Here is a 24,281-nt window from a genome sequence, read left to right on the forward strand (position 1 = left end):
GGGGACACGAGTTCGAGCCCCGGTCCGGGAAGATCCCACATGCCGCAGAGCGGCTGGGCCCGTGAGCCATGGCCGCTGAGCCTGTGCGTCCAGAGCCTGGGCTCCACAACAGGAGAGGCCACGGCAGTGGGAGGCACATGTACCGCAAAGAGAAAAGAAAAAAAAACAACTAGAAGAAAAAAAATTCCTAGACCCCATATCCCCATTAAAACTGTCACTTCACAACCAGAATTCTTAACACTTCAGTCCATATTTATCTTCGTTTCCTTATCTCCTCAGCCAATTGAAATCTCAGCACAAATGATCTCAAAATCACCAACAATCTTCCTGTTATCCAATATTGAGACATTTCAGATTATCTGATTAGGGACTGCTCTTCAGCACAAGCTGTTGATCAGGCTGAACTTGAAATACTGTCCTCCTTCCTGGACTCTCTTCTCTCCTGGCTTTCCTCCTTCCTCAGACTGAGCCCTCCTCACACTCCAATAACTATTGTCAGTTCCTCTCACTGAGCGCCCACATCACCACTTTATCTGTAGTTCCAGGATGTAGCACAATGTTAATATTAAGTAAACCTCTAGAAATACTGGTTGACAGATTGGTTCAAATATTGCAGTGGCTCTCAACCCTGGTTGCTCATTAAACCTATTGGAAACTTCTACATAGATATTAATATGCCAACTGGTCGTATTTCTGATTTAATTGGTCTTGGGTGAGCTCCAGGCAATTTTCTAAAAGCTTCCCAGGTGAGTTTAGTGCTCACTAGTAAACTTGTCATCCCATGCTAGGACTATAAGGACAGAAAAATTGCAAAATGCATATATCGTTTTAGAACTTAACCATTTAGTTAGATTTGAGGTGGAGCTTTAGAATTCCAAGGGAATAAATTTTAAGTTTACATTAGAAAGTTGTTTGAAATCAGCTCATCCATGGTCATGCCAGATCTGCAAACCCAGGAGATTCCTCTCACCCTCGCTCAGCCAGGAGCCCAAGGGACCAACAAAATCCCAGATTTTGTCAAATGAACAAGTGGCTGTGACATGAGAGATTTTTTTCCTCTCCCTTCTGAGTCTGCCAAGATTCTTGGGCGTGCCTTTGCCCCACCCTCCCCCTAGTTTCCAAGAACCAACAGGTCCAAACCCTTCCAGAAGCTCTGGCCTTCCCTCTCCATTCTGCCTTGAGGGTGCAGAATCTGCTGCATGCCTGGCTCACTTGAGAAATTCTGCCTGTTACTGTCAATGAGGGAGGTGTCTCCCACAGGGATGGCGTGACCAGAGAGGCATATTCACACAGAGGCAGTTTTATTTGTTTTGTGTGTTTAATTATTTGACTGTAGTTGTGGTTTTTTGGGGGTTTAGGGCGAAGAGGTGAGGAAGGAGTTGGTCAAAATGGGGCTAGAAGGGTAGAAACAAAACAACCATAAAAAGCCGTGAGACCCAACCACAGTAAGAAACAATTCCATCCACCCAGCCCACCTCTTCCTGTGCCACCATATTTTGCTGCACACACGTCCACCCGCCCACCCACTTATTCTAGAGAGGGAGGAAGAGAGATCACAAAGAGAGGTAAGATTTCAAAATTGCATCTTGAATTGTGACCAACCTGTTATTTTATGATGATTTCAACAGTCATCGTAATAGCAAGAGAACTAAGTCTGAAAGGTCTGAACCAGTGATTGTGGAAGATTCTGGGAATTTCATGTTGCCAGGTTGTTCAGGAGGTCTGGATGTTCCCTCTCCACCAGATACTTCTCAGCAAAGCTACGGAGTCTCACCAGAAAAAAGGAAAAGAAATCCACCAAAGTTCAATTCATAGAAACTCTGGCCTTGATCTAAAACTCAAGATAGGATTGTGTATGGTACTCCATATTGGGAATGGCTTAAGAACCAAGAATTTATGCTACTGTTGGTAACGATCAGATTCTTCATATTTTACATATTGAAAGAGTGGACTAAAGGAAAGGAAAAGAGGAACAGAAGGGGCACATAACTGTTTGCAAAGGGCAACGAATTCAATCAAGGAGTGATTATTGCAAAACACATGGCTCTAGTCTTAGCGTTTGCCGGAGGCAAAAGTTGCTGTGCTTATAATTTTTGTCCCCCTTCTCTACCATGAGAAAAGGGTAAAAATTATACTGCATAGGAAAGTGGAACTACAAGGAGTGGTGACCATTATGGGAAGCAGTTTTCAGTTCTGACTGTCAGAAGGACTGCCTGAGAAAGTAACGAGGTCCCCATGCTCTACATCTTCACAGGCAGGGTAACTGCCATTGAGTTTTAGGGGGCATCAAGTTAGAGCCATTGGCTCTTTAAGATGCCTTTTGGAACAAAGAGTCAGTGATGGCAGCAATATAGATTACTGAAATTGCTTTCCACCCCCCAGTCATCAACAAATCTACTATATCTAAATGGTGTGCTCATTCCAATTTAACCTTTTAAAACAAGTTCACTGGCAAATTTTAAGGATCTATTAAATACTCAGCATGGTGATGGGTTTTCCGAAGAAGAGAGAAAATTTATTATGCTGAAGAACTAGATTAGAGGGACTTCCCTGGTGGCACAGTGGTGAAGAATCCACCTGCCAATGCAGGGGACACGGGTTCGATCCCTGGCCTGGGAAGATCCCACATGCCGCGGAGCAACTAAGCCCATGCACCACAACTACTGAACCCGCGTGCCACAACTACTGAAGCCCACACGCCTAGAGCCCGTGCTCCGCAACAAGAGAAGCCACCGCAATGAGAAGCCCACGCACTGCAACGAAGACCCAACGCAGCCAAAAATAAATAAATAAATATTTTAAAAAACGAACTAGATTAGAGAGTTAGCAAAAGAATGGAGTCATCTAAGTAGGGGTAAAAATAGGAAAAATAAATAGGAAAATAAAAGGAAAATCAGAAAATTCTAGAACCCCCTAAATCTTCCTTTCTCCTTAATAATGATCATGAGGCCTCCTTCTTCGTAAAGAACCATACTGCCCCAGCATTCTGCCTGGGTACTCCCTTGTTTGACTCATTTTCACCCAAGGGTAGGGAGGGCAAATTAGAGTGAGGTGTTTGTTGGGTTTCAGCCACACTTTTCAAATTACCCAGCTCACATTCTGTGTGGGTTTTATAGCCAGCTGCCTCTCCTTGGTGATTCACGGAGCCTCTGAAACCTCCTCTTCTCTACTCTGCCTCCCACCTGGGGCAAGAACCAATGATTCTCAGGCTAGAGCTGAGAGGCCGGTATGAAGGAGGCTCATGTGTGATGAAAGATGACAGGGCAATAAAGACCTGACACCTGGCTTACACTGGGTCCCTAAGTTACGTTCTCCTGGATCTGGACAGCGGCAAAAGGCAAACACCCTCATCAGATCCCATGTGCTCTTGCTGGGCAAACAGGAACTTTAAATCTTACCCTCCCTGGGCTTGCTGTGTGCTACAGCCCATCCTCCACACAGCCTTCAGGTCTTTCTAAATTACCACCTGATCCCGGTTCTTCCTTGACTAAGTTATTTCTGGGGGTCCCTCGCTCCTACACCAACTCCTTTAACAGAATCCAAGGCCCTCCAAGACCCAGCCCTTGCCTCATTCTCCAGTCTCATTTCTCCCCATTCCAGTTCTCAGACTCTTGCAAATAGGTCAACACAAAATTCTGTGTCATATCTCTGCCTTTTGTTTGTATCTTTCTCTCTTTCCAATGTTTGACCACCTGATGATCCCACGACTAAAAGCATGGTCAGCCCCGGGTTTTTCCTGAGTTAAAGCAATGCCAGTTCCCTGGGGCAGTACGTGAATGAAGCCAGGAGGAACTGGCAGGTTCTTACCTATTTTTATGTTGTCTTATGCAAACAATGCACCTAGGTTTCTCCAGATCTCACTTTTTGTGGGGAATTAGCAAAGCAATGCCTTACTCCAAGCCACTGCCTTTGGCCGTCTTTTGCCCAGAAGGAAGATGATAGAGGGAAACTTAAAGCAGTGCTTTTCCTTAGTGCCCCTGAAGGGAGAGAAAAGATTACCCTCTTTCCAGGAAGTTCTAGGGAGCAAAGGTCCACACTCTATTGAAGACACTTGCAGAGCATAGGACATGGAGCTGTGAGAGTCCTACACTAAGATTACCCCCTTTCTCTTTCTTTCTTCCCACTTCTCTTCATCTCACCACCACAATTTCTACCACATTTAGCATTTCATGGTCATTGGACCTGAATTAAAGGTTTAGCAGAAAATAATCAAGTTAGTCTGAATTTTCATTTCTTCAAATATTTCCATTCAAGTCACAAATGTTTTTAAATACACTAGAGAAAATACATAGCTTTATCTGGCAGACATTTTTAATACATTTTCTTTTAGGTAATATGTAAGGTTTTATATTACCAATCCCATCACCAGTTATTTGATAATTCTTCACCTTTCTAGAGTGCCTCATATTTGGTTCTTGAGCATATATTATTACATTTTATCCTTGCATCAGTCCAAAAGCATAGCCACAAATCCTGTCTATTCTGTCCCCTAAATATCTCTCAGACCTGACCCATCCCTCCCTTTCCCTTCTGCCTCTGCCTTAGTTCATCAGTCCTCAGCTGAACTTTTATATTAGCATCCTAACCAGACAGACAGACAGCCTGAATTCTATTTTTCTATTTCCTCCCTCTCCACCACCCACCTCTAAAGTTCATTCTCCCCTGCTCCAGACCTTTCTAAATTATAACCCAGTCCTGTAACCTCTGTGGTTTAATTACTTTGGAGGTTCCCTTTCAACTACACAAAGTCCAAGCTCCTTTGCATAGTACACAAGGCTCTCTAAAATCTGCCCCTCTTCCCTCTCTAACCCCATTTCTTACCCTCCAAATCTCAAATGTTTTGCAATTGACTGAAGATATAATATTTTCTTTTTTTGTTAAATATATATATATATATATATGGTCTTTTTTTTTTGGCTGCGTGGGGTCTTTGTTGTGGCATGCAGGCTCTTCTTTGCAGCACATGTGCTTCTCTCTAGTTGTGACACGTGGGCTTTTCTCTAGTTGTGGCGCACGGGTTCCAGAGCTCGTGGGCTCTATAGTTTGCAGCACGCAGGCTCTCTAGTTGAGGCGCACGGGCTCAGTAGCTGTGGGACACGGGCTTCGTTACCCCGCGGCATGTGGGATCTTAGTTCCACGACCAGCGATCTAACCCGCGTCCCCTGCATTGGAAGGCGGATTCTTTATCACTGGACCACCAGGGAAGTCCCATAATATTTTCTTATATACTGATGGCTTCATATAGTTTTTCCTCTCTGGAATGTCCTTTTTATCTTTGTCTATTTGGTGACACCTATTTGTCCGTTGAGAAACAGACCTAGTGTCTTCTGTTCTATGGAGCCATCTTCCACCGCCCAAAGACAGAATTGATTACTCTCTCTGCTGGGTCACAACTTAATCCTGCACTTATTTCTGCAATAGCACTTATTGTATTGTTTTGCAATTACTTCATTATGTCACTGGCTCCCTTAGTAAGCTATGAACTCCACAAGAAGAAGAAAGTAATCAAATAGATCTTTATATACTCATTGCTTGCACAGTGCATTGTTGTTGATCTATAAATCATTCTTAAATAAGTGAATAAGCAAATGAATTGCAAGGAGTGGGGAAAAAGCAAGAAAACAGGTCTGATTTATTCCATTTAATAGGAGAAGAAACTGGGCTAGATGCTAATCCTACAAAACTGAAGGCATATAAGCAAAAAGCTTAGAATCTAAGAGCTATACTACAAAATAGAAGGCAACGTAGAATACTAGGGAAGCTCAGAGATTCATTTCCTACTGGAATGATATGGGAACTGATAAATCCTTAAAGATGAGTAGAATTTAGCAGGAATAAAGAGGGCCACATTTAAACGTTTCTGGAATGAAGGGTAATATATACAAGTCAATGAGAATAGGAACAACATAGGCAAAAGCACAGAGTTGCTAAGGATGGAGGGAAGGTCATGTAGTTCATGTAACCAGAGTTCATGGCAGTAGCATGGCAAGTGCACCTGTAAAGTTAGATGGAGCTCAATCAGGCAGGGCCTTGACATTTTGACTCTGCAAAAGGCAGCCATTGGGATCAGAAAATCACTTTTTGTTAAAAAATGCTCTTTATGAAACAAGAAGCAAGAGATGGGAGCTTTTCAGGCAGGGTTGCTCATATTCTTGGCTCATGTTTTACCACAATTTACGTTACTCAGCCCAGTCGTCTACCTCAGTTGGCTTCAAATGACTTTCAGCCTTACCAAAAATCAACCCCACTCTAAAGAGCAAAACTTAAAAACCTTGGTGGTATTAAAAAAAAGTTCCAAAAAAGTGAAATTCCAAAATCTTGAAAATGTCAATAATGTAGAAATATGCTTTCATTCTGAAAGAAATGGGCTGCATTTGGATATATAAATTCAGGTATGTTTGCCAAAAAAGAAAGTCATATTACAGATAGTGGCCATGCCTGTGTTGTTTACTATTCTATCCCACCACGCAGACCCAATACTGTGGTCACCAGACTCATGCGGCTGTCGTTCACCTGAAATATGGCTAGTTCAAATTGACTTGTAAGTAAAATACACACTGAATTTTGAAGTCCTAGTTTAAAAATTACAGTATCTCAATAATTTTTATGTTGAAATGATTATATTGTACCTAATTGTGTTAAAATTTACCAAAAACTTTCTTAAATTAAAAAAAAAGTCATATACTTTAGCATCAATGATGGGTATATATAAAGTATGTATGATCTGTGAAGAAAGACATATATATGTCAGATAGAAATAAGAGAATAAAAGAATGGAAAAACAATACATTGAGTATTAGAGCTTTCATTGCTCTCAGTTGACATCCATAGCCTCTTACTCTTCAGATAAAAGGGTATTTGTCATTCAGTCAACAACCAAAAGCAGAGCAATGATTTAACTTGCAAAATAATCATGAAGGGCTTCCCTGGTGGCCCAGTGGTTGAGAATCTGCCTGCCAATGCAGGGGACATGGGTTCGAGCCCTGGTCTGGAAGGATCCCACATGCCACGGAGCAACTAGGCCCGTGAGCCACAACTACTGAGCCTGCGCATCTGGAGCCTGTGCTCCGCAACAAGAGAGGCCGCAATAGTGAGAGGCCCGCGCACCGCGATGAAGAGTGGCCCCAGCTTGCCGCAACTAGAGAAAGCCCTTGCACAGAAACGAAGACCCAACACAGCCAAAAATAAAATTAAATAAATAATGATAATAAAAATAAAGGAATTCCTTTAAATAATAATAATAATCATGAAGCACAACAGTACCTGCCTTTTCCCTCAATACCTCCCAATCCTATTAATATAAAGAACGATTTTCTTTTTTTAATTTTTTGTTTTTAATTCTTTTGGCTGCATTTGGTCTTTGTTGCTGCGTGCAGGCTTTCTCTTGTGGCGGCGAGTGGGGGCTACTCTTTGTTGTGGTGTGCGGGCTTCTCATTGCGGTGGCTTCTCTTGTTGCGGAGCACGGCCTCTAGGCACGCAGTCTTCAGTGGCTGTGGCTCGCAGGCTCTAGAGCGCAGCCTCAGTAGTTACGGTGCATGGGCTTAGTTGCTCTGCAGCATGTGGGGTCTTCCCAGACCAGGGCTCAAACCCGTGTCCCCTGCACTGGCAGGCAGATTCTTAACCACTACACCACCAGGGAAGCCCAAGAATGATTTTCAATTGTAACAAATACTATGGGGAGGAAGTAAAAATTTTATAAATACAGTACCATAGTTTTTTATTATTATTATTATCATCTGGGCCTCCTCTGTGACAAAAAGAGAAAAATATTTACCAATCTTTCAGGAATGCTGTGGGATTTCAATAATTCATGTGGCTAAAGATCCAGCTCCATCAGGTTCAGCCACAGTGTTCAACGAGCTTTTTTTAGAATTAAGTAAAATCAGCTGCATAAAACTATAGCTCATACTTTAAATAGCACTTTATTACATAAATTCGTCTCACAACCACAACGAGGAAATGGCAGAATAGCCTTTGTTTTGTCAACAATTTTTTTTCCACTAGTTGTGCAGCAAGTTTATAGAATAGACTTTGGGGAATCTCTCTAGCAAGATTCCAGACTCATGTGGACTGTAGACTTGTAGTTATTCAAATCATCTTTTGTTTTAGTAACTCCAATGTTCTTTTTTTGTATTAAATAATATATTTCCTTCTCCTTTTTTTTTGATACTCAGCAATTTCTTAACTACCAAGACAATTTCCCTTTTCTGACCATCCTAACACAGGCATACATATAACAATACAAGAGACTCCATAAATACTGTCCTAATTAAAACAATGCCTAGAATCAAGACTTTTAGGATGCAGATTACCAGTCAATTCAAGATTTTTCTCTGAAAAGGAGGCAATATGGTATGATAGATAAAGCAGAGGATTAATAAAAGATAAGATGAACCATGTCAAGATCTGATATTATTTGCTCTGCCATCTCTCCTGACCTCAATTTCTTCATTCTCAGAATTGCAATAAACTGCTACACAGGATTATTAGGTAAACCACACCGTGCCTACAAAATCGGCTTGTAAAGTAGTTTATCTGTGCTACTGTTATGATTATGCTAAGAAGTTACCAACTCTTCCCACAAAACATTCATAGGGCAGGAGGTTGGGAGCTGGAGAGAGCAAGGGAGGCACCTGCCAAGTTGTGGAAAGGACTGGGACCAGAAAGGGAAGGTGAAAGTTAGACTTGGGAAAAGAGTGCTAGGGAGACAATAATGTCGGCCCACCAAAGGGTTGTGTGAAGGAAACAAAGCAAGTAAAATGTAGTTACTAAAAATTAATTTGCACAAAACATAAAGATTTTTGTCTGCATGTTTAAATGAACTTATCCTTTGGAGAGTGTTTGCCAAAGATGCAAGCATTGTCACTGGAGCTTGGCCCTTTTAGGACAATGTCAAATAAAATAGTGTTTGCCCACACATGCTTTTGCCAAAGTACAAACAGACAGGATGCTGTCTATGAAGAGAGGTACCTCGGGTTGTTTGCTTTTAACAGACTCACACTTACCTACTCCTCCGAATTAGATTTGTTTTTCCTTCTCAGTGTCCCCTGTTAAATCTAGACTCATGTCTGTCCTACTTTGGAGGCGTGTAATCAGTAACACAAAGTAATTTAAGGTCATCATAAAAAAATATTATTTGCCCAAGCAAAGGTATATAATTTATTAACTCTATTGTATACCTTCTATAAATTCTCACTCTACTGGGAATGGCTCCAATGCCAATGCTGTTTGGCAGACAAGAGAGCTGTGCAGGACTTTCTGTTCTACCCAAGTTGGTTCCTTGGCCAAAAACTTTAGTAAACTTTTTGGGCTTGGTGATAGCAGGTGTTGGTGTACTACACTCAAGAGAGACAGGCAGGTCAGAGGTCCTCACCCACCCCTTTTACACTTGAACTTCAGTGACTTATTAGGGAAAGTAGCACTGGATTATCCTGTTCTATCAGTATGAAACCGGTCAACCATTTGAAAGAGAAGGATAAAGCTGATTCCACAGGGTTGAACCTGATACCTTTAAGGTTCCTTCCTTCTTATAAGAAGTCCCTGATTTTAGTGCCCTTTTCTAATTTTCCAAAGTTAAAGATAATGGTCTCATTATTTTAAGAACAGTACAGTTTCTACTAATTCCTTCAGTCCCACAAATGAGAATATAGTAGATTAAAAATTCCTCATCCGTTTCATGAAATCTTTTCTTCAAAAAGAAACCACAGCAATCCCCTGTCCTCGTGACAGGTAACAGTCAGGTTTCTGAGACGTGCCAAAGGGTTTCTACTGTCTGCCACAAGGTTTGGGTGTGCTGTCCCCACACCCTGATTTCCCAAGATCAAAACAACACTGGAAAGAGGTTGCTTAACAAGTCTCTGTGAAAACTTCATGCTTCTCAGGCATAGTACATGTTATTTATTATTCATGTTATTATTATTATGAAACTTAAGTGAAAATCCTCAGTTACCACCACTCCTCCACTTCTCCACTACACACCCCTAATTCTCGAGCTTATACAGAACGATGCCACACACATGGAGACCAAGCCTACCTTTTGGAGACCTGAACCAAACCTAGCAAACTCAACCAACATTTTGGAATTCAACTCATAACAGAAAGCAGGTTAAGAGACAGCACATCCACATATCTGTTCACCTCTGCAGGCAGTTGTGCATCTTTTATCACTGCTCTGCCCCAATTCCATTTGTGCAACCGTCATGTCAAACATTTCCAAACTTTAGGTTGGCACTACCCTGATCACCATGAGGGAAGTCATAGCAGGACGGTACACTGATGCAAATTCAATTCACTCCACAGTGCATCAGCAGTGCAGTTGTGATGCTCCACAAACTCTTCTCAGAGGATTCTTATCCCAGCAGAATTTAAGTGTAGGTTTTCTGGGTCACTCCTAATGCTTCTCCTCAGCCTGAACCCTTCTTGGGTGCCGTCTTTGCTTTCTACTTGAGGGTGTTTTCCACAAGATCAAATGGACTTCCAGGGGCTTCCCTGGTGGCACAGTGGTTGAGAGTCTGCCTGCTGATGCAGGGGACACGGGTTCGTGCCCCGGTCCGGGAGGATCCCACATGCCGCGGAGTGGCTGAGCCCGTGAGCCATGGCCACTGGGCCTGCATATCTGGAGCCTGTGCTCCGCAACGGGAGAGGCCACAGCGGTGAGAGGCCCGCGTACCGCAAAAAAACAAACAAACAAATGGACTTCCAGACGTTGAAAACAGGTGAGGTTTGGGACAGAAAGTCCCAGTTTTTTAGAACCTGTTTTAATAAATGTACATTGGTCTGTCAACAAACTCGGAATGCCAAGGATGCCTTCAGAAACATCATGTTGCCCTGTTCAGCTCCAACAATCCAAGAAAAGACAGAGTCTTTCACCTTTGTGCATCAGAATTATCCAGAGAGATTATTTAAAATATAGCTTCCAAGGGTTCTCTCCAAGCCTTCTGAACCAGAATCTCCAGGGGTAGAAACCCAGAGATAGCTTTCTCACAAGCTGCCTAGTTGATCCTAGTGAAAATGCAAATTTGAGAAACATTGTTGTGGCCTAAATCGGTAAGATGAAAATTTGAAACCATAGTGCTAAACACCTTCCTTACAACTCGAATTTTTCCTAGACTATGCAGTTGTCCTAAGAGGTGACAGTTTCCAGAGAGCTCCAAGCTTACACTAGTGGGCATGCAACTGGGAGGAAGCAGATACCCACCTAGACCCTAACCCTGGTCCTATTGAGATGAAGATATAGAATATTCCTCCCTCCTCTCACCTGTCCTCCCACCTGACCAAGAGCTGGCTTGTTACAAATGTGGAGGCTTTATTAGTAAGAAGCATATTCTATGTCAGTGTTTGGTTTTTTTCACAATGAAATGACAGGATTGGTTGGATAGAATATTTTTAGAGGATTTAATGTCTTCGCTTTCACAAGGAAGGACAAGATCTCCACTTTAATAGCAAATATGTTGAACCCAAACATCCTGGGACTAAGATCCCTGGGGTAGAAGTTCATAAAGTTAATATGACACTGAACACAACAGATAAGGAGCTGAGTAACAGCGTGACCTGTAGGCAGTCCAGACCTGAGCTCAGTGATAGCTTACACTTTACTCTGAGCCTCCATGGAGATGAAGTTCAAAGCCAGTTAGCCACTAATGGGAAATTCATGATCACTTTCGACATCCCCTGTTTTTCCCTTTTTTTACTGCCACAGTTGCAAGTTTAGTTTCTATACACAAGCAGACAGCCATGGATAAGCCCAGTTGAAATAATGCCAACTGACTAGGTCACACTGAAATAGACGCATAGTGACTGAACAAAAGCTGTAGTGAACTTCACATGGCCACACAAATAGGTTCAGCAGCTTCTCATGAAATGGGAGAGTACTTGCCAAAAATTTTCCCAAACATCAAAAACTAGATAATTTAAAACAGGTTTATGCTACAAATAGAACTACCATATGACCCAGCAATCCCACTACTGGGCATATACCCTGAGAAAACCATAATTCAAAAAGAGTCATGTACCAAAATGTTCATTGCAGCTCTATTTACAATAGCCTGGAGATGGAAACAACCTAAGTGCCCATCATCGGACGAATGGATAAAGAAGATGTGGCACATATATACAATGGAATATTACTCAGCCATAAAAAGAAACAAAATTGAGCTATTTGTAATGAGGTGGATAGACCTAGAATCTGTCATACAGGGTGAAGTAAGTCAGAAAGAGAGAGACAAATACCATATGCTAACACATATATATGGAATTTAAGAAAAAAAATGTCATGAAGAACCTAGGGGTAAGACAGGAATAAAGACACAGACCCACTAGAGAATGGACTTGAGGATATGGGGAAGGGAAAGGGTAAGCTGTGACAAAGCAAGAGAGAGGCATGGACATATATACACTACCAAACATAAGGTAGATAGCCGCATAGCACAGGGAGATCAGCTGGGTGCTTTGTGATCGTCTGGAGGGGTGGGATAGGGAGGGTGAGAGGGAGGGAGACGCAAGCCGGAAGAGATATGGGAACATATGTGTATATATAACTGATTCATTTTGTTGTAAAGCAGAAACTAACACACCATTGTAAAGCAACTATACTCCAATAAAGATGTTTAAAAAAAAAAACAGGTTTATGGAAGTTATTAAAGTGCAAATGTATTGGGTTGGCCAAAAATTTCGTTCGGGTTTGGCCATAACAGCTTGCAGCCAAACCCGAACGAAATTTTTGGCCAGCCCACTAATACTACAGTAATAACTCTATCCATTATTGCGTTCAGCAGATGTGTATTGGGCACCCACTATATGGCAGACACAGCGCTAGGCACTCAGGATTCAAAGGGAAGTAAGAGACAGACAGACAGACTTGACCTCAAAGGGCTTTGTTTCCAGGAAATGGGAGACAAATATGTGAGCATGGGCTTACAATAAGGAATTATGGGTGTTGTGGCAAAGCGGGTGGACAGGTGACCATGGGCACAAAAGAGGGAATCATTAAGTGGTCTTTGAGAAGAATGCAAGAGCTGGCCTGTGTTGAGTCTTCCATAAGGAAGGGGTGTTCATGGAGGAGACGCAGCAAGGAAAGCCTTTTTGGGCAGCGTGAACAGAAGCATAAAGACATAAAACCCATGGCACATTTGGAAAATGGCAAATCGTTTGGGACAACGGGAACATCACAGAATACAAGGAAAAAGACCCAATAAGGATGATTCTGCAGAAGCAGGCAGGGGACCACGAGGAGCCTGAATGATATGCTGAGGTGCTAAGGCTCAATAAGGTGCCAACAAAGAGTCTGAGGTCTTAGAGTTTCAGAAAGGTCGCTCTGGGGAAAACGTAGCGATTAAACATAAGCAAAGAAGTACTGGAGGCATGGAAACTAATATGAAGGCTATTGCAATGATCTGGAAAAGATCAGGAAGCCTGAATTAAGGCAGGGTTAGTGAAATAGGGATGCATACAGACGCTGGAGCTATTAAGAGATTAACAGGCCACTGACAAAAAACCAAGTAGCCTAGTGTCCCTCTTCTTACCCTTCCAGGTAGTCAAGTTATTTGCTTAAATGACTCCATGTGGGATATAAATGGGTAAGGCAACTGTCCAGATGCAATTTCATTTCTCTGATAAAGTATTCAGGAGTGCTAAGGAGCAGTAAGATAGCTGAACTTAGATAAGGCAGGATGGAAAAGAAAAGAGCCAGGGTAATGTAAAATAAGCAATTTTCAGTGGTTGCCCAAGAGTAAAAGTTGGGGGTAGAGTGACTACAAAGGCTTATCAAGAGGGAGTTTTTTGTGGGGAGAGGGATGAATTGTTCTATACCTTGACTATTACGGTAGTTACATGACTCTCTTTTTAACTGAAGTATAGTTGACTTACAATGTTGTGTTAGTTTCTGATGTTCAGCAAGAATATATATACATATCTTCTTTTTCGTATTCTTTTTTCAATTACAGTTTATTACAGGTTACCGAATATAGTTCCCTGTGCTATATAGTAGGACCTTGTTGTTTATCTATTTTATATATAGTAGCTTGTATCTGCTAATCCCAAACTCCTAATTTATCCCTCCCTCACTCCCTTTCCCTGTTGGTAACTGTAAGTTTGTTTTCTATGTCTGTGAGTCTGTATCTGTTTTGTAAATAAGTTCTTCTGTATATTTTAGATTCCACATATAAGTGATATCATATGGTATTTGTCTTTCCCTGTCTGACTTATTTCACTTAGTATGAAAATCTCTAGGTCCATCCATGTTGCTGCAAATGACATTATTTCTTTCTTTATTACAGCTGAGTAATATTCCATTGTATATATGTACCACATCTGCTTTATCTATTCCTCTGCCAATGGACATTTAGGTTGCTTCCATGTCTTGGCTACTGTAAATAGTGTTGCTATGAACATTCGGGTGAATGTATCTTTTTGAATTAGAGTTTTCTCTGGATGTATGCCCAGGAGTGGGGTTGCTGGATCATAAGGCAACTCTATTTTTAGTTTTTTAAGAAACCTTCATACTGTTTTCCATAGTGGCTGCACCAATTTACATTCCCACCCACAATGCAGGAGGATTCCCTTTTCTCCACACCTTCTCCAGCATTTGTTATTTGTAGACTTTTTAATGATGGCCATTCTGACCAGTATGAGGTGATACCTCACTGTATTTTTGACTTGCACTTCTCCAATAATTAGTGATGGTGAGCATCTTTTTATGTGCCTATTGGCCATCTGTATGTCTTTTTTGGAGGACTGTCTATTTAGGTCTTCTGCCCATTTTTTGGTTGGGTTGACTTTTTTGTTACTGAGTTGTATGAGCTGTTTGGATATTTTGGAAATTAAGCCTGTGTAAGTTGCACATGGCTCTTTACTTTTGTAAAAACTCATAGACCTATATACCAAAAAGAATAAATTTTACTATATGTAACTTTTTTTAATTGGAGGGAAAGGCAAAAAAAGTATGCAATTCTCAAAGATAAATCAGTTTATAACAACATGAGAAGGGAAACTTACTTACTCTTGGACATTCATTCATTGATTCAACAAATAAACATTGAGCACATACTCCATGCCAGAAACAATGCTACGTGTTGGAGACATGGTGAGAAACAGGCCGCATGCAGCCTACAGTCTAGTGGAAAAGACACCTATTAAATAAATATTTCTATAAATTCAATTACAATAGTGATAGGAAGAAATAAAGAATAACATATTATGAAAGCATGTAACAAATCATCCTTGAAGCAGTGATATTGAAGTTAAACCCTGAAGGATAAGATTGAGTTGACTGAAGGTGAAGAGGGGTAGTCAAGGGAAAGAACAGCATTTTGGAAGACCCTGAGATAGGAACCCTCACATACCCACACACACTCTCACATGCTCACACGTGCTCACAAACACCCTCACAAACTCACCTATTCATTTACACTTTAAGACACTTGGTGTTTCTATGAAATTGAGTTGTTTGTAGTGAGGTGGATGGACTTAGAGTCTGTCATACAGAGTGAAGTAAGTCAGAAAGAGAAAAACAAATACCGTATGCTAACACATACATGTGGAATCTTAAAAAAAAAAAAAAAAAAGGTCCTGAAGAACCTAGGGGCAAGACAGGAATAAAGATGCAGACGTAGAAAATGGACTTGAGGACATGGGGAGGGGGAAGGGTAAGCTGAGACGAAGTGAGAGTGGCATGGACGTATATACACTACCAAATGTAAAATAGATAGCTAGTGGGAAGCAGCTGCATAGCACAGGGAGATCAGCTCAGTGCTTTGTGACCATCTAGAGGGGTGGGATAGGGAGGGTGGGAGGGAGACGCAAGACAGAGGGGATATGGGGATATATGTATACATACAGCTGATTCACTTTGCTATACAGCAGCAAATAACGCAACAATGTAAAGCAATTATACTCCAATAAAGATGTTAAAAAAGAAAAAAAAGACACAGTGTTTCTAAGATCCTATATGCTGTGTAACATTTCTATGATAGAAACTGGCAAAGGCTTTCTATAGACCTCCCATATCTACCACTTACCAGATGTGTCACCTCAGGAAAGTTTTTTAACCTATTAGTACTTCAATTTTCTAATCTCCAAACAAGATTAGTAATTATAATATTCAGGTAGTAATTAGTACTTGAAGATTGGGTTATTATAAAAAATAAATTGGTTAATAAAAATAAATCCTTAAGAACACCATTTAGGGACTTCCCTGGTGGTCCAGTGGTTAAGACTTCACCTTCCAATGCAGGGGGGGCAGGTTCGATCTCCTATTGGGGAGTTAAGATCCCACATGGCTCTCAGCCAAAAAACCAAAACATAAAAGAGAAACAATATTGTAACAAATTCAATAAAGACTTTAAAAATGGTCCACATTAAAAAAAAAGTTTTTAATAAAAAAAGAACACCTAGAACATTAAGTACTCAATAACAGTAATTTATTATTACCAAAACTACTACTACACAATTATTTTTAGAGACCCTCTTTCAATTTCTTAGAGAGAATAGATGGCTCTTAGACTCAATTTTTGGAAACAACATAGAGAAACTACACTCGACCCCACCATACTAACTTCCTATGAATAGGGCCAGTGTCCTGAGCCATATGACGGGGTTCATGACTACTAAAAATGCTTTTTCAGTCCAAACAGAAGCTTTGGGGTCCCTTTGGGGATAAATCCATTCGTCTTTACCTAACTGAATCCTTAAGAGCACATCTTGTAAACTTTCACTTCCAGATGTGGAGCAACTGGTATTGGACTAACCCTTCTGTTATAAACAATAAAATTAGAGATAGTGCATGGGGCAATTGTTTTTAAACATTGGACAATAGGAAACACAATGTTGTGACCCTTGAGAGAGGAGAAATTCATAAAGTGAGCCCCATGATTTCCCTGGATCTCTACCTGGGCACAATTATCCAACCATGACATAGCAAGCTAGAATCCAAGCAGAGCACAATGATCCCGCTGAGCTGAAGAGGCAGAGGTCAGAGTCCAGGAAAGCGGAAGCAATCAGAATCTGCAGGGCAAAGCATCAGAAAAGAAAGCAGGTATGTAGGGGCCAGAGAGAAGGGAGAAACCCAGAAGTTGTGCAGGAGGTTGGTTCTCTGTGAATCCTAAGATGCACGTGTCCCTGGCAAGAGTACCTGAGGTTGGTAGTAACTATACAGAACAGTCACCATAGAGACAAGAACAGAATAAAGATACTAGATACCAAACAGTGCTAGAAGACATGGAAGTTCTGGCCAAGCCAGAATGGCAAGACCTTGTTAGCAATTTGTTAACACAAAAGGCATGTATCTAGGATACCAGAGAAGACTAGAAACATGCTTCAGGGTAAGGTCCACTCCATGCCCACCCTAACAAGGTCTAAAACCAAGCCTTTAAAAGATCTTCAGTGAAAGCTGAATTTAGAGGTTGAGACCTGCAAAGGTAGAAGGCCTTGGGAAACATGTTGAATTTTCCAATAGGTGTCCCCTAGCAAAGCATAAAGACAAGCCTACAGAGTGCAAGGTAATCAACCAGTAAATGAGCTCCCTAATAGAAGAAATGGTAACACTTCTCAAAGGAAGACAACAAAAGTACAGAGCCTATACAATGCACCACCAACAACGTGCAGTACACAATTTTAAAAATTACTACACATAAAAAAGAGTCGTGTACCACAATGTTCACTGCAGCTCTATTTACAATAGCCAGGACATGAAAGCAACCTCAGTGTCCATCGACAGATGAATGGATAAAGAAGATGTGGCACATATATACAATGCAATATTACTCAGCCATAAAAAGAAACGAAATTGAGTTATTTGTAGTGAGGTGGATGGACCTAGAGTCTGTCATACAGAGTGAAGTAAGTCAGAATGAGAAAAGCAAATACCGTATGCTAACACATATATATGGAATCTTTAAAAAAAAAAGGTCATGAAGAACCTAAGGGCAGGATGGGAATAAAGACGCAGACCTACTAGAGATTGGACTTGAGGACACGGGCAGGGGGAAGGGTAAGCTGGGACAAAATGAGAGAGTGGCATGGACATATATACACTACCAAATGTAAAACCAATAGCTAGTGGGAAGCAGCTGCATAGCACAGGGAGATCAGCTCGGTGCTTTGTGACCACCTAGAGGGGTGGGATAGGGAGGGTGAGAGGGAGGGAGAAGCAAGAGGGAGGAGACATGGGGACATATGTATATGTATAGCTGATTCACTTTGTTATAAAGCAGAAACTAACACACCATTGTAAAGCAATTATACTCCAATAAAGATGTTTTAAAAAATTTCTAGACATGCACAAAACAAAAACAAAAAAAGGCAAAATGACCCATAGTTAAGGGAAAAACACCAGTCCCAACATTACTGAGATGATGGATTTAGAAGATACGGGCTTTAAAGCAACTACTATAAATATGTTCAAAGAATTAAGAAAATAGGGACATCATGAGTTAAAAAATAGGGACTCTCAGCATAGAAATGTAAACAATAAAAAAGAGATAATGGAAATTTTAGAACTGAAAAATTACCATGACAAAAAAAATAGCAGTAGATCAGAGATGAGAGGAAAAAAGTCACTGGTGAATTTGAACTTAAGAAGGCAAATCTATAGCAATTATCCAAGCTAATGAATAGAGAGAAAATAGATTGAAGAAAAATAAACAGATCCTTAGAGACCTGTAGGACAGCAGAAAATGGCCTAAATATATGTAATTAGAGACCTGAAGGAGAAGGAGGTGAGAAGTAGGGCAAAATAGACTTTTTTAAGAAATGACAAAATGGCAAGCTACAGACTGAGAGAAGTTTTAGTAATATCAATGCGTATATGACACTGGGCTTATAGCCAGAATATAGTTTAAAATTTTTACAACTCAATAATAATAATACAATCTAATTATTTTTTGATGGGCAGAAGACTTGAACAGACACTTCACCAAAGAAGATACATGCGTGGCTAATAAGCACAAGAAGAGATGTTAAACATCATAGTTATAAGGAACTTGCAAATCAAAGCTAAGATCAGATACCACTACATATTCATTAGATAGATACCACTCCACATCCTTTTAAAAGGCTGACAATACCAAGTATTGAAGAAGATTGAGAACAGTTAGTTATCTTGCTATTGAGGGTGGAAAATAGTACAAGCACTTTGGAAAACAGTTTGACAGTTTCTTTTAAAGTTAAACATACTTATCATATGAATCAGCTACTCCACTCCCAGGTATTTACCAAAATGAAAAAAGAACATATATCCACCCAAAGACTGTTCATAGCAACTTTGTTCATAATAGCCCGGAACTGGGACAACCCAAGTATCCACCAATAGGCTAACAAATTGTGTTATTAACACAGTTAAATATTATTCGGCAATAAAAACATAAATTACTGATAAAGGCAACAATGTGGATGAGTCTCAAAAACCTCATGCTGAGTGAAAGGAACCCAACACAAAAAATATGCATACTGTCTGATTCCATTTATATGAATACTAGAAGAGGAAAAACTAATCTATAGTGATAAAAATGAGATCAATTGTTGCCTGGAGCAGTAGTTGGAAGCAGAGACTGACTGCAAAGGATGTACATGAGGGAGCTTTCTGGTGTGAGGAAATGTGCTATATCTTGACTATGATGATGGTGATGTGAGTGTATACATTTGTTGAACTGTACACTTGAAATATATGTATTTTATTATATGTAAATTATACCTCACAAGGTTGACTTTTAAAAGAATATTTGCATAACTCTTTAAATTAGGAGGCTTATTTTCATCATCATCCTGTAATGAGTCATTTAACAATAAATTTTATAAGGAACAAGTTCTTTTTGAATCATACACAAGCCCCCCAAATGAATGTCTAACCATTCATTTTTGTTAAAGGTGTGTGGCTGGAGAAACGGAAGCCCGTAAAACTAAGGAAGCTCCTGCCCATCATCTCTGATTCTAAGCTGCAGAAGAAACTGTAACCTCAGTACTCATCTTTCTAAGCACCCTCAGTAACTATTTGTTGACCGATTCCGAAAGTGAGTGTCTGGATTTATTTTATAAACAAGTTCCACCATCTGAAATCTTGGCTGCTGCAGAGTTTAGGGGAACATTTCCTACAAAATCTGCGCCAGTCTCATAACAGAGGTAAATAGTCAGAGTCTGCATAGTGAACCAGTTCTACTGCTGGTCAGATAGGCTGTCCTAGTCACCCTCCTCAAGGACCCTCTTATAGGACCCTCTTATAGAATTTTTTGCACAAGGACCTTCTTATACACTTTTTTGAAAACATAGGCAATAGGGAAGCTGGACTTTCCTTTTCTTGAAATTTTCCTATTTGTAGTGGGAAATTGAGGGACAAGAGAGAGGTGTCATAAACTAAGGGCACTGCTAGCCTGTGCAGTGACCATGTGTGTTAAGACGAGTGCCTCAGTTTACTGGAAAACCTCTCTTACTGATTTGGAGCCTTAATAAAAATAGCAGGATGCTCACTTCAGCAGCACATATACTAAAGTTGGAACAATACGGAGAAGATTCGCATGGCCCCCACACCAGGATGACGCACAAATACATGTAGTGTTCCATAGTTTTATATATGAAGGCTAAAAAAACCCCAGACTCATAGAAAAAGAGAACAGGTTTGTGTTTACCAGAGGCAAAGTGGTGGGAGGTAAGAGAATTGGGTGAAGTTGGTCAAAAATTACAAACTTCCAGTTACAAGATAATTAAGTACTAAGGATGCAATGTACGACATGATGACTATAGTTAACACTGCTGTGTGATATATTTTAAAGCTGCTAAGAGCGTAGATCTCAAAAGTTCTTATCTCAAGGGAAACCAAAAATTTTTTATCACTATATGAGGTGATGGATGTTAACTAATCTTACTGTGATAATCATTTCCCAATATACGTACGTCTTAGTCAGTATACTGTACACGTTAAACTTATATAGTGCTGTATACCAATTATACCCCAATAAAACTAAAACCAAAAAAGAAAGAATAGCAGGAAATGTGTAAAATTTCACTACAAGCTCAAACCCTGTGTTACCTACTGTATTAGTTTTCTATTGCTGCGTAACAAATTACCACAAACTTAGAAGCTTATACCACCCCCCATTTATTATCTCACAGGTCAGACGTCTGGGTGGGCTTGGCTGTGTTCTCTGCATGGAGTATCACAAAGACAAATTCAAGTGTCGACTGGGATGAGCTCTTATCTGAGGCTCTGGGGAAGAGCTGCTTCCAAGCTTATTCAGGTTGTTGGCAGAATTCATGTCCTTGGGCATGCAGAACTGAGATCCCGTTTTATTTCTGGCTATCTAGAAACTATCTGGATTTCTCGGCTTATGGGCGCCTTCCTCCATCTTCAAAGCCAATAATTGTGGGTTGAATCCTTCTTAGACTTAGAATCTCTCTGACTCCCTCGTCTATAACCAGCCAAAGAAAACTCCCTGCTTTTATAGGGCTCATGTGATTAGATCAGGTGCACCTGGATAGTCTCCTTAGCTTAAGGTCAACTGACTAGCAATCTTAATTACAACTGAAAAATTACTTTTGCCATGTAACATAATATAATCACAGGAGTAACACCAGGGGCAGAGGTCATGGGCATCTAGAATTCTGTCTACCATACTGATGCTTCATCTCTCCAGCACCACTAACCTTCCTTGTTTCCCTAGTGATACTATTCACCCAAACATTGTAAAGTTGTCTTTAAAAACAAATGCTGCTAGTCAGTGATTCCGAGTTCACTTTCCAGGTTACAGTAATTAAGACTGGGATACCATAAAAATATCATATTTAAAGTTATAGGAACTGAGTTTAAATTCCAAGAGTTCAGAGAAGAGAGAAGTCAGTATGAACTGGGGAAAACTTCATAAAGGAAGTGGCAGCCAAGCAGAGCTTTCAAGAATGCACATAATTTGGGGAGGCCAGAGCATGACTAGAGACAGGAATAAAAAGTGCATCTATTGAGCAGTGAGGAGACCCACCTGATAGCTTGTTGAGGAATAACGGAAGGTAAGGTTAAACAGCTGAGGGAAGCTAAAGTAAGATGGCTTTGTGAACCAGGACAAGTGTGTGCACTTGATTCAACGAGAAATACTGAGCCTTTGAAAACCCTTTTAGGTTTCTGTAGGAGTATGCTAAATGGTTGGAAATTTTTGGATTGGAGAGAAAAATGAGATTACAGAAAGAATAATTAGAAAGCTATGGGGGACACAAATTTCTTACCTATTAGAGACACACACTGACATTCTATGATGAGTGGGTTGGGCTTTAACATATTCCAGAAAGAAAACAAGGGGGAAGAATGGCAAGATGTTTATAATTGTTGAAGCTTTATGCCAGGTACATGAGCATTCAGTATAATATTCTCTCTACTTTTGAATATGTTTGAATTTTTCCATAATAAAATGGGGTTTTTTTAAAGCCAATTGTAGTAATCTGGAAAAACCTAGACATGGGTGGTGACAGGAAATATAGAAAGAAAAAAAAAGACTGGCTAATTCAGCATACATTTGACCTTGATAACAGATTTGATATAACAACTTCAGCTGAGGGAAGAAACAAAACTGACTGATTTCTATAGCCTTGGAAACAGAATAATGTCATAAAAGAGAACCTGTCAACTGTCTATAAATTCCTGAACTTTAAACAATGTACCTCATTGGACTGTATGATTGGAATGTGTATGGAAATTAATAAACTATGTAAGTTAAATTTCTGTCTATGGACCTCTTACTCTGTCTAGTGCACCACATGAAAAAACTGGACAGATTTTCATCAAATTTAGAGGGTCTGTTTGGAAAAATCTACCTAATATAGCCCCATTTGCTCTATACAAAAAATCATTTTGTGGGACCCTAGGTGTGTCTCATTCATTTATTTTTATTCTTAAGGTAATATAGTATATTATTTTTCAATTTTCTACAAGTTGAGTCCAGGAATTTACCTTTTTAAAAAGTTTTCCAGGGCTTCCCTGCTGGCTCAGTGGTTGCGAGTCCGCCTGCCAATTCAGGTGACATGGGTTCGTGCCCCGGTCCGGGAAGATCCCACATGCCGCGAAGAAGCTGGGCCCGTGAGCCATGGTCGCTGAGCCTGCGCGTCCGGAGCCTGTGCTCCGCAACGGGAGAGGCCACAACAGTGAGAGGCCCGCGTACCGCAAAAAAAAAAAAAAATAATAATTTTCCAAGGAATTCTCTGGTGGTCCAGTGGCTAAGACTCTGCACTCCCAATGCAGGGGGCCTGTGTTTGATCCCTGGTCAGGGAACTAGATCCCACATGCCGCAACTAAGAGTTCTCATGCCACAACTAAAGATCCCACATGCCACAACAAAGATCCCATATGCAGCAACAAAGATCCCGCATGCTGCGACTAAGACCTGGCATAGTCAAATTAATTAATTAATTAATTTTAAAAATAAATAAATAAATAATAAAAATTTTCCAGGAACCTGGAAAGATTTGAGTAGAAGCACCCAAAAGGTTCAAATCCTTGCTTGTTTTCCCAAGTGATATATTTTAAATTTTTTTAGATAGACATAAGAAGTTACACCAGACAAAATTGCTATCCTGAAGATTAATAATTCTTATTTCCATATATGCAAGAGCCTAACAAGGATAATTTTTTGACAATTTTAAAGTAATTCTGGAAGGAATACTTCTTAGGAGCAGAAAGGGAGAGAGAGACTTTTTAAAAAATGAATGAAAGTGATATCTAATGTAAAAAATATTTGGAGCTGATTTGGAAAGAGAGCCAATTTGGAAAGAGACAGGTCTCTTGGGGAGGATCCCACTGAGATGACTGCCCAAACTAAAGAAACTTAAGTCCACAGAGAGAGGAGCAGTTCACTTGCAGAGCAGTGAGTCCCCAGAGACTTCCAGGAAAGCCAGTCAGGAGGGACTCCACACTCTCATACAAGTACTTGAAACTAAAATCCTGCCTGAGAGATATTGGCTGCAAATACAGAGAAGGACATGTGAATTAAGATACCATGAACTAAGAAAATAAATAGCAATTTCAAGCTTAAGCCCCAAATCAATTAAGCTAAGGAATCTAGTAGTATTTCACAGTCTGAAATGTGTCCCTATTGTCAAGCCCAAAGATACTAAGCTGTTGCAAAAGGAAGTACATGCTGGATCTAATTACCACATCCACAGAACTACTGAAATCTTTATTCAGATTAATAGGCAGAATCCTTTTCACTTAGAAAAGTAATATCTAGGCCTAAAAAAGTATATTTTAATGGAACTTGGCAAAATGGATCAATATGTATTGTCTGAAACCGTGGATTTCCTTGATACTTTTCACTTCC

General features: G+C 40.3%; 1 non-coding gene across 1 annotated transcript; it reads left to right on the forward strand.

The window, feature by feature from the left end:
* Positions 1-20,446: 20,446 nt before the first annotated feature.
* Positions 20,447-20,553, forward strand: LOC116753766. Its single transcript, XR_004349865.1, has one exon. It is a non-coding gene; the product is annotated as a U6 spliceosomal RNA (small nuclear RNA).
* The last annotated feature ends 3,728 nt before the right edge of the window (positions 20,554-24,281 follow it).

The sequence above is a fragment of the Phocoena sinus genome, chromosome 4, assembly GCF_008692025.1.
Source record: "Phocoena sinus isolate mPhoSin1 chromosome 4, mPhoSin1.pri, whole genome shotgun sequence".
In the NCBI taxonomy this organism is placed as follows: domain Eukaryota; kingdom Metazoa; phylum Chordata; class Mammalia; order Artiodactyla; family Phocoenidae; genus Phocoena; species Phocoena sinus.